Raw genomic sequence first — 12438 nt, forward strand, 5'->3', positions numbered from 1 at the left:
TTCTAATCTTTCAACCATCTTCAATTACTTCCTCCGCTTGAATTTTCAATTGATTCCAAATGGAGAAAAAAAAAAAAAAAAAAACAAACAAACAAACAAAATTCTCCTTTATTAAATAAAAAATTCAAAAAAAAAGGTGAAAAATAAGAAAGAAAAAAAATACCCATGTTTTATTTTTTAATAAAGGGCAGAGTTGTATTTTAAAAAATTTATAGAAGCAGAAGAGAAATTTTACATGCTAGCCTTTAAGTTAACAAACAAATAAAAAAAAAAAATATAGTAAGATTAATTGGAAGGGGCTGAAAGATTAGAACCCACATTACGAATTTTTAAAATTTAGGAAGCCATTAAAAATTGCTTACTACTTTATGAGTAAGTGAAGTTTTTAATTTTTTTTTTGCTTTCCTTGATAAAGCAGTTTTAACGTGAAACATATTTATTTTTAATAAATAAGTACTCTATATGCATTAAACAAAACGTGCACTAGCAACCAAACGTGCCATTATAGCAAACCTCTCAGTAATCAAGTCAGAGGGATTTTTGTTTTGTTTTTTTGTTTTTTTTTGAGGATTTATCTTATTAATTAGCAAAATAATACAACCCGTTGACAATCGTCAGATACTAACTACAACGGTTGCACACAATCACCAGATAGCAACTCCCCTGGCCATTTTTGCAACCTCATGATAAACCTCCCTCTCTCTCTCTCTTGAAGGTATTTCCTTCACTATCAGCTCAATCAATTCCAGCGTCACACGTTCTTTCTCACACCCAGATACAACCCTAACTGGTCCTCTTTATATATATATATATATATATCTCCCCTTATCCCTCCGAGCGTTGAATGGTGTACCAGAGATCTAGTCGGGACGAAGCCTTGAATAAACAGAAGGCAGCTCGTTGTGTGTTTGTGTATCTAGTCGGGACGAAGCGTCGGATACCCAGAAAGCGGCTCGTTCGACGATGAGCAGCAACAGTGTGGATTCGTATGATGATCCAGAAAACATGGATGGGTTTGCTTATAGCTTCGGATACTCCCTTGTCGTCGTTGTTGTTATCATCTTGATTACCGCGGCTTCCTACTACTGCACCCGCAAGCATTCCCTCACTGAAGGCGGCAGCTCCATTAGAAGAGCTGAACCTGCAGACTCGGTTATCATCGATGTGGGACTCGACGAAGCAGCTCTCCGCAGCTTCCCGAAGTTCCTTTACTCCCAAGCCAAAGTCCACAAAGCCGACTCAACCGCTTCCTGCTGCTCCATATGCTTGGCGGATTATAAAGTCAGTGATATGATTAGGCTGTTGCCTGATTGTGGTCATCTTTTCCATCGGAAGTGTGTGGATCCATGGTTACGGCTGCACCCTACGTGTCCGGTGTGCCGGAACTCACCCGCCCCAACTCCTCTTCCGACTCCTCTCGCTGAGGTGGCTCCCTTGGCAGGACGACGAGATTGAGAAAATACGATCGATGTACTGAAATATATATATATATATATGAAATCAATGTTAACATGTATTTTAAAAAATTACTATAAATGATGGGGTGACGAGATTGACATGGTAGCTCAAGTTTACTTTGATGCTCTTGTTAATATCATTGATCATGAGAAATAGCAAACTTATTAGCAGCTGATTTCGCGTTTGTAGACATGAGAAATCATACGCCTAAATTTTAATTTTAATTTTTTTTGTGGGACGTGTTCGCACATGGGATGAGGAGAGAGATTTGAACTAGTAATCTCCACTTTATGAGCTGTGATCTTCAACTGATTGAGTTACTTCTTAGGAACGCCTAAATTCTAATTGAGGTAACTAATTATAAATAAACTTCATAAAAAAAAGAAAAAAGGAAAAAGAAAAAAGAAGACATTGCTTACTTGCTGGGCTTCAAATCTCCTGTTTAAAGATTTCCCAGTAATAATCTTCATGAAGTAGAAAAATGGAACAAGTAAAGGATTTAATTAGAATTATAAAGAAGTGGCGGGTACGTAAGATATAGAAGAAATAGTCAACTATGTCAAGAAAGGCCAAAAGGGTGGTAAGCCGACACTAGGCAATGAGTCAAATGTATCAACACAAATGGTTTGGGATAAATGAGAGATTCTGATGCCATACAAATAGAAAGTAGAAATAATAAAATAAAAAGAATTAGGACAATAATGGAGAGAATCTATGATTAAAAATAATTTTCTTTTGAAGTAGATAAGTAAGATGTGTAATTAGGTGCCAACTGATGAAACACAAGAAAAGATAATAATAATAATAATAAAATAGAGTACGTACCCGATTGTCGTCATAGGTGAAGTAAAGAAGTTTGTCTCCACATATGTGGCTAGCTAGCTAATCCTTTTGGGTTAATGGCGTATAACACATACAAAGGTTAATACTTTTCTTAAATCGTGACAAATACAATCAAAGCGAAATTAATATTAACATCTTGAGATATTGTGGCATTACAAATGTAGGCCTTAGTCATGAAGATTGACGTCATGAATTTAAATGGGAAAGATTGTGATACATCGGAAAGTTTGTCCCACATTAATTATGTGGGTAGATATGATTGTGAAGGTTTTATATATATAGTAATATAGATGCCAAATTTCACATTGGTTCTTTATTAAGAGAGATTAATTGGCTATTTAAATAACTATAAGAAGCTTTAAGCTTATCATTTTATTGTATTAATTTGTTTCTTTTTATTGTAAGTTCTGTTGGGCTGGAGTATGGTGTTTTATCAACTAATTCTTCAAAATTAATAGATAGAAACATCAAATTTGTGATTAACCTTGTATAATTCTATTGAGCAATGATAAGGTACTCCTTGTGAAGGATGAGTGGATATACTACATTTCCAAAAACTCCATACTTCCACACTCAATCCAACACCAATCTCAATTATACCAATTGTGGAACATTTAAACTAGGTTAAACATCAGGTTATTACATTCTTGGAACACCAAGAAACAAACCGCCATCTCCCACTCAGCAACTGAAGCAGAGTTCCGGCAAAACAACTCAAAAGATAAAGAAATATCATTAATTTATTCATGCTCATTCCAAGTTTGAAGTATCATTTTGTACAAATTAATAAAAATCCCCTTCGCTACATGATTTCCTCTTCATATAGATAGATATATAAGATCTATGGATCAATTAGTTAGAACTACATTTTCTTCAACAACATTTCGTATATATATCTAATAAAAATGATCTCATTATCATGAATTATATATCCTTCTTACTTGGGATCTAAAGATCAATGGTTTCCATTGGTTGTGAAATCACTTGATTGAAACACCGATTGATGGACCTCAATATAACACATTTGCAGCTGGTTAGATTGTATTATGACAACAAGGGGGCAATCCACATTGCCACAAATCTTGTATTTCATGAACGAATAGACTTTATAGAGATTGACCATTATTTTCTTGTCAGGAAATTGAATTCAGAATTTTATTTGAAGAAAATTGCTATTTTTCAACTTCATTTATACTTTTTTTTAGAAAACTTTACTTAACTCCCCTAAACTTTCTTCACTTTCGCAATCATTCTCAATTTAGTGTATTGAATTTTAAAAAGTTTGCAATGTCACCCCTCCCGTTAGGGTTTGAGGTTAAATCAGGTCAGAAGGGGATGAAATTACCATTATATCCCTGTAAAATTTATAAAACTACAAAAATACCTTAATTAAATATTTTTTTTTAAAAAAAACAAGGGTATTTTGAAAATTTCTAACTTCTAAGGTCTCTATTAATATTTAATAGAAAATTCTAATGGATGGATGACATTGCAAACATTTCAAAGTTGAATACACTAAATGGAGAGTTTTATAACTTTAGGGGTGATTACAAAAGTAATAAAAGTTTAGGGGGTTAATTAAGTAGTGAAGTTTCTCCTATTTTTCAAATTCACCATTAAATGGACCAGTAAGACCCCATTTAGGTCTTATAAATTCAATGATAAATTAAAAAAAGAGATGAATGAGAAATAGATAAGAAAAAGAAAACATTTCTATTATATATTGGAATCATCGAGGTGATAACTGATAAGTCCAACCTCAATCTGTAGCACTATAGTCGAGTATACGCAAAGTGCGGAAATAAAACTAATAATCAAAGGCACCAAGCTGGCGAAGTAGAAGGCAAGGAGCAAGTTGATGAAGGCAAGAACATTGAACTTCTCTTCTTTCTTCCCATTTTGTTTTTTTCGGCCTACTTAATAAGCAAGTTGACTTGTTCAAAAGAGATCGAGTCCAAGTGGACATGTTTTCGGGTAATGCAATACAACCGATAGATAGTCAACGGTATCAAGCTGCTCAAACACAACTTGTTTAAATTTTCTTAGAATCGGTGTGGTAGGACTAGCAACCAATTGCTCAGGTCCAACCTTTCTATTATGGTTTGTAGAATACGTAAAGAGAGTCAAGAAGATTAACAAAAGTGCAAACTTTTGCTCCCATCATGTGACATATTGGGCTGCGGCAAGAATTTACTCGGGCTGCATTCTCCTCCCTCCTCCTCTTCTTCCCATCTCTAATTGTAGTGGATTAGATCCACCTTCTGTTTTCTTTCCCCCTTGAGGGGTTGTACTGTTCTCTTGTTCTTAATGCAATGTTTGTATAAAAAAAAAAAAAAAAAAAAAGAGATAATAAATTAGAAAAATGGCATGCTTTCTCCAATACAATAGTTCTTGACACTTACATGTACCATATAATATATATATATATATACATGATGTAGGCCACAATATGCATGAGGGTCAATTATGATTGTGTAACTCTTTAATAAATATTTTTGTAGTATTCCAATTTCTTTTATTAATGGGTTTTTCCTTCATCTTTAATCTTTGATTTTCCCCCCTCAAAATAGGATATGTATAACTTGCTACATCAGCTTCTCACATGCTTTAAAAAAAAAAAAAAAAAAATTTGATTCACGTCGATATTTTTCTCATTTTTTTCATCTCATCTTACAAATTCAATATATCAACCATTAAATTTGTGAACTAATGTGACACCACACAAATTTAATGATAGATTCATTCATTCACTATAGAGATGGTTAAAAGATAGTTAAAAATAGAATGAATTCTATCATTTCTCACTACAAAAAGTTTGATGTTTAATGACTACTCATTAGTGACCTATTTTTGCCCTCCAAAAATATATATATATATATATATATATTAATATTAGGTTAGTGACATGCCTGTAATGACGTTTTTGAAACGGCAAAAGTTGGGTAGACTAGAAACGGGGGTAGTGGCGTTTGGTGACGTGTGAACAGTAAAAAATTTCATTAATTTTTTTAAAAAATATATATATATATATATATATATATATATATATATATATATATTTTCATTTTTTCTCCGGATTATCTTCATTTTCTTCTCCCTATTCTCCCTTAGATTCATTTTTGACTCTCCCTCATCTTCTTCTCCTCCTCTTCCTTCTTCTTTTCTCCTTCTTCTCCATGATGACGCCGGCACAGCAGAGGACACCGGCGAGGCTAGCTGTACCGGCGTCCTCTGTTGACGCCAGCGAAGGTGAGGATGGCAGCGGCAATGTGGCGGCGGCGTGGTGCTCGGCGGAGTTCGGCGTGTGAACACACGCCCCTTCAGAGAGATCTCCAACGTTGGAGATCTCTTTGTTCTTGTCTGAGAAATGAGGAAGACGAGAAGAAGAAAGAAGAGAAAAGAAAAAGAAAAGAAGAAAGAAGAGAAAAGAAAAAGAAAAGAAGAAAAGAAAAGAGAAATAAAAGAGGCAGGGGAGGGGTTTGATTTTAAGGCATACGGCTGAACCAACTGAGAGTGACGCCTGACAAGGCCTCAATTTTTAAATTTAAAATTTGAAAATTAGAGATTGTCACTGTTTATACGTAACAAATTACTGACGTGTGAACAGTAAAAACGTCATTAATTTCTCACTCTCTTTCTCTTAAATATCTTCAAATTTTAATTTTTGAAATTCAAAATTTGTGACGTCACTAATTACTGTTCTTTGTTCACATGTCACTATATATATATATATATATATATATATATATATATATATATTTCCTTTTTCCAAAAGCTTTTTTTTTTGAAAATTTTTTATAAGGTGACATGTTACTGTTCACACGTCACTAATTAGTGATGTGTCACTGTTCACACTATAGAAACATATAATAAGATAAATATAAAGCGAATAATATGAGAAAGACACAAAGATTAAGGTGGTTCTGTATATAGCCTACATTCATACTAAAGTGCATTTGATTTTGACTAGTTTAGTTTGATGCAATTACATAGGATCGTTGATCCTTATGTATCCTTATGCCTTAATCCAATCAATCATGATAAGAACATCTGATTGATCCTTGTGCATTAATTAGCTGATTAATCATGATAAGAACATCTGATCGATCCTAGTGCATTAGTATGATTGACTGTGATAGGTTCATCTGATCGATCGAACGTCCAATCGATCGTCCGAACAATCCTAATGCATTAGTCTGATTGAGCTTGATAGGATCATTCGATCATTCGAACATCCGATCGATCTTCTGATATTATCATTGTGCATTAGTTCGATCAATCATAATAAAAACATATGAATGATCCTAGTGCATTAGTCCGCTTGATTTTGATAGGATCATTCGATCGATCGAACATCCAATCGATCGAACATATATATATATATAACGAGCTAATGAGTTGGGTAAACAAGCCCGGTCGATTTTAAACAAGCTGAGCTCGCAAGCTTTTATCGAGTTTTCTCGAGCAAGTCGGGTATGTATCATTTACTAATCGAGTGGTTTTCTACAACAACAAGCGGGTTTGTATAATATCGAGTTCGAGTTTGAGTCGAGTTAAACCGAGCGGATATCGAGCGGGTTGTCGAACATACTTGTTTATTTACGGCGCGAGTGGCAGATGAAGACTTAACACCCTCGGCAAGGCAGCTGCCAATGCCATGTCTGACCATTTCAGAATTTCGTAAGATTTGAGTTCTTTATCATATAAGGGTAGAACATCTACATCATGTGAAGGGAATGGTTAGAAATATCAAGCACTGTCGTCGTTAAATTGGACTTGGTCACCTAGGTGTGAATTGACCGGGCGTCAGTGGTGGAGAGTTTCACCCGGCACCCCCAACCCCAACTTCTTCGAACCCCACCAGTTCCATTAATATATATATATATATATATATATATATATATATATACATTGTAGACAAGTTTATAGCTGACCCCTCCAATGGCAAGCAAAAGCTCTAGTCTTTCATGGCTTCTCCTCATCAATACTCTCGCCTGCACTCTCCTTGTTGGTCACCCAGCTTCTCAGAATGACCGAAAGGTAAATATATATCTCTATAGGCTCATCTCATATATATATATATATATATATATATATATATAAGCGATCTTATATATAATTATCCACTTTATTCACGGCCAAATCTCTCTAAAAAATTGGCCTTCTTCTTCATGTGGGATGATATAACAGGTTTCATTTTCTGCCTATGATATTGTGAATGCAGGCTTATATTGTGTACATGGGCAACAGGCAGTTGGATGAGGCTTCCACATCATCCCTTCACACAAGCATGCTACAAGAAGTCATTGGCAGGTTATAAAAGCATTCTTGAATTTTTTTAATTGCCCATAAGACAGATTGGGTGTAGATTTGGATATACATGTCATGTTTTTTATTGGTCTGATATAGACAATATCAAAATAAAAAACTGGGAAAATTACATTTTAGCCCCCCAAAGTTTTGGGCGATTTTCAATTCGACTACTAATGTTTCAATTTTTGCAATGCACCCCCCCAAACTTGCAAATTTTTTTCAATTCGACCAATGTCATCCCAAAATTCCCATATTGCCCCTAATTTTTATTTTTATTTTTTAATTTTTTATAAAAATTAAAAAAAAAAAAAATTGGGAGTGCAAAAATGGCCAAATGGCCAAAGGGGGTGGCTACGGCTACCCCGAATATTTTTTAAAAAAAGTTTATTTATAAAAAATAAAAAATAAAAAAAATTAGGGGCAATATGAGAATTTTGGGATGATATTGGTCAAATTGAAAAAAAATTTGCAAGTTTGAGGGGGTGCATTGCAAAAATTGAAACATTGGTGGTCGAATTGAAAATCGCCCCAAACTTTAGGGGGGTAAAGTGTACTTTTCCCTAAAAAATTTGTCCCTCTATTTGTCCCAAAAGAAACTCTAAATGTGCCTTCATAGTTAATTTGTTAGCTTTAAATCAACATAAAAAAATAAATAAAAATTTGGGTATACGTGTAGTAATTATAAGGACCATCATAATTATTAAGGGATTTGGAATGCGTCAAGCCGTTTAACATGTCAAATTTATATGCCTGCACTGCAGTATTGGACCCGAATCTTTAATCCATAGCTACATGAGGAGTTTCAATGGATTTGCAGCGGAGTTAACGGAGCAAGAAGCTCAGAAAATAGCGGGTTGGTGGACCTAATCTCTCCCCCCATGTTTTGTATATGTACAACAAAAATTGTAAATTGCAACATTAATCATGAATATGTAGGAATGGATGGCGTGGTGTCTGTTTTTCCTAGCGAACAACAAAGTCTTCAAACAACAAGGTCATAGGACTTTCTTGGCTTTTCAGAACAAATTCCTAGAAGACTTATTGAAAGTGACCTATTGAAAGTGTTTGACAGTGGAATTTAGCCGGAGTCAAAAAGCTTTAGTGACGAAGGATTTGGTCCACCACCTACCAAATGGAAGGGCACCTGCACCAATTTCACTTGCAACAAGTACGTATTTATCTTCACAACAATTTCAGGTGCAAACACGCACACACAGTCAAAAAGCACAACTAATTAACAAATGTGGCTACACTTACACTTGTGCAGTAAAATCATTGGAGCACAATATTACCGTAGCAGTAGATCATTTACCGAAGATGATATTTTATCTCCTAGAGATATCAGTGGTCATGGTACACATACAGCATCAACAGCAGCTGGGAATTTAGTTAGCGGGGCAAGCCTACTGGGGTATGGGTTGGGAACAGCACGAGGAGGAGTTCCATCAGCACGTATTGCTGTCTACAAAATATGTTGGTCCATTGCCGATTCCTGTTCAGATGCCGACATTCTTAAAGCATTTGATGATGCCATTGATGATGGCGTTGATATAATATCTCTTTCCATCGCTAGCAAAATTGCTCGGCCCTATTTTGAAGATCCAATAGCCATTGGTTCCTTTCATGCTATGAGTAAAGGAATATTAACATCAATGGCTGCTGGTAACGAAGGTCCAGGTGTAGCAACCATCACAAACTTTTCGCCATGGTCTCTCTCTGTGGCTGCAAGTACCATAGACCGAAAGTTCACCACTAAGATCCAATTAGGTAACAACAAGATCTATGAGGTAATTATAAAGTCCTGCCCCGTGTTGTGTCCTATATATATCCAACCATTTTCTTAAGCTCGTTGAAATTTACGTGCATAGAATTAAAACTACCAATTAATTTGTAGAATTTCTTTACTCCATGTGTAGGGAATTTCAATTAATACATTTGACCTCAAGAATGAAACATATCCAATAATTTATGGTGGAGATGCACCAAACACTACGGGAGATTTCCAGGGCTCCGTTTCCAGGTAACGACAATTTTCTTTCGAATAAGCTTTAACTACTTTTTGATGTATACATAGACAAAGAGAATAAGTTTAACCATTTGCTTTTGTTTGCATAAATCTTTGAAACGGGTGAAATATTAATATTCCGTGTGTTTCAGAATATATATATAGTAGTACAAATTGTACGTAGACACATTCCAACATGATAGTTAAAGAGTACTAAAGTGGAACCTATTGCTACATTAACGCAGGTTCTGCATAGAAGGTTCGCTGGATGAAAATTTGGTTAAGGGTAAAATTGTACTTTGCGATGGCCTGAATACTGGGGAAGTGGCATTTGTAGCTGGTGCAGCGGGTACTGTGATGCAAGGCCCAGCCGAGCTAGGAGCTTCAAGGACTTTTCCCTTGCCTGCATCTTACCTTGACTCACAGGATGGTAGCAAGGTGTACTCGTACATAAAATCGGCGAGGTATTATTCTAATCTATAATATCTTTAAAATGAAAGAAGTTCACAAAACATTCTAATCCTAACCAACATACACAATTTACAGAAGCCCAACCGTAACTATTCTTAAGAGTGAGGAGGGTAATGATACATTTTCTCCATACATAGCCTCCTTTTCATCAAGGGGCCCAAGTCCAGCTACTTTCAACATTCTCAAGGTAATAGTCATATTTACATTTGCGCTTTTGTATTACTTATAATCTCATTGAGACTTGTTTTAATGTTGTTGTAGCCGGATTTAGCTGCTCCTGGCATCAACATCCTAGCGGCATGGTCTCCACTTTTCCCAATTACAAAAGTGATTGGTGATGACAGATTGTTGCCATACAATATAGTCTCTGGAACATCAATGGCTTGCCCACATGCTACAGGGGCAGCTGCCTACATCAAATCATTTCACCCCTCATGGTCACCTGCCGCTATCAAATCGGCCCTTATGACTACTGGTAATTTCTATCTAAATTATATAATTTTAATGCATGTATGTAGACCATCACCATGATTAACTAATTTCAATTTGGTGTATTTCTTGCAGCTACTCCCATGAGTGCTGAAAAGAACCCAGAGGCTGAATTTGCGTATGGTGCAGGCAATATAAATCCTCTTAAGGCACCAAATCCCGGTTTAATATATGATATTGATGCACTTGACTACATAAAATATTTGTGTAGCCAAGGATATAATACCAGGTTATTAGAACTTGTTACTAGGGACAATAGTAGCTGTTCTGAAGCCACTAATGGAAGGGTCTTCGATCTAAACTATCCTTCATTTGCCCTATCTACACCGCCCTCGGAATCTATTAGTCATGTTTTCAATCGGACCGTCACCAATGTGGGATCACCAACGTCTACGTATAAAGCTATTGTGACCACCCCACTTGGACTTACAATCAAAGTGAACCCTACCGTTCTATCATTCACATCTCTTGGACAAAAGCTATCGTTTGTGCTCATGATTGAAGGAACATTAATAGATAAATTTATTGCCCCTGCTGCTTTAGTATGGGATGATGGTACCTTCCAGGTGAGGAGCCCCCTCATTCTGTCTGTTGAATGATCCATGACATTCTATGCTACATGTATTACATTAATAATTGAAGGAATATGCAAATAAAATGAAAGTATTGGCGGAACATGGAGGAAAATGATTGTAATTATTTGAGCCTTTGCTTTAGTTCTACACTGCGTTGTATAGTGTACCAAATAAAGATTTTAGCTTTAATTTAATTAGCTTATAACCCGCATTATGTGCAGTTTTTTTAATTAGAATTTAATTTCAAAAATATTTTATATTATAAGAAATGTTTTTATATATTACAAATTAATCTTTTATGTATTAATATATTTGTAATTTATCTTAGTAAAACTATCACTTCAATTCACTAAATTCAATTTTTTTTCAAACATCATATGATCTCTAAGAAATAAAATGACGGATAAATTTGCACAGATTAAAAAAAATAAAATTAAGCCTCGTGAATTAGAATATCTAGAGAGGTATCTATTGATTAAGTAAAGCAAATTCAAGGGGAAAGTTAATTTACACCGTGTGATATGTCACTTGTATTGCAATGTTAGACTTAAATTATCAAAAGTTGTAATGTGTGTATTATATATATATTTTCAGTACCTTTTAATTTCACCACTACCATTAGGTTTTGTGTTAGCTCAGACGCCTAACAAGTGAAATGTCTCTTACACCTCTATGAAATTTATAAAATAAAAATTTAGCCTTCATTAAAAAATTATTGGGTGAAATTACACTTAAGCCCCTGAAGTATACTCTCATTTGCATTTTAGCATCCAATGTTTAAAAGTGGCATTCGACCCCCAAAATTACCTAACCGTAGCATGTTAGACCCCCTGTAAACTTTTTTTCGTCTCTTTGGATGGAATGCCACTCACGCATGTCACACATGACTTTTAAAGACCTAAACTTCTTAAAATACCCCCAGGATTAGTGTTAAAAAAACAAAATCAAAACAAAACAAATCCAAAAATAAATAAATAAATAAAAAGGGGTGGCTCGACCACCCTCATTTTTCCGGCATGAGAATGGTTGAACCACTCCCAAATCTATAAATCAAAATGCGATATTTTTATATCAACCATTAGATTTGTAGCATCTACCATTGACTTATGTGGGGCTCACATAAGTCTACAAACCTAATGATTAATTTCTAAGATGAGATGAAAAAAATATGAACATCAATCATTTCTCTTTGTTGTATTGCAACACTTATCTGAATAAATATTGATTTATCAGATATGGTCAATGATCTTATTATATATGAATCTTGTGAAGTTATTATTGTTA

At 34.9% G+C, this 12438-nt stretch overlaps 2 pseudogenes across 1 annotated transcript; both read left to right on the forward strand.

The window, feature by feature from the left end:
• The first annotated feature begins 892 nt into the window (after window positions 1-892).
• On the forward strand, window positions 893-1473 carry LOC132167989 (putative RING-H2 finger protein ATL71 pseudogene; annotated as a pseudogene).
• A 5769-nt stretch (window positions 1474-7242) lies between these two features.
• LOC132167454 (cucumisin-like) lies at window positions 7243-11301 on the forward strand (annotated as a pseudogene). Its single transcript, XR_015911430.1, has 10 exons — window positions 7243-7341; window positions 7526-7614; window positions 8376-8467; window positions 8551-8782; window positions 8882-9401; window positions 9531-9634; window positions 9865-10083; window positions 10166-10277; window positions 10352-10565; window positions 10655-11301. The product of XR_015911430.1 is annotated as a cucumisin-like (transcript).
• The last annotated feature ends 1137 nt before the right edge of the window (window positions 11302-12438 follow it).

This window comes from Corylus avellana, chromosome 2 (assembly GCF_965113065.1).
Source record: "Corylus avellana chromosome 2, dhCorAvel1.hap1.2, whole genome shotgun sequence".
Lineage (NCBI taxonomy): Eukaryota > Viridiplantae > Streptophyta > Magnoliopsida > Fagales > Betulaceae > Corylus > Corylus avellana.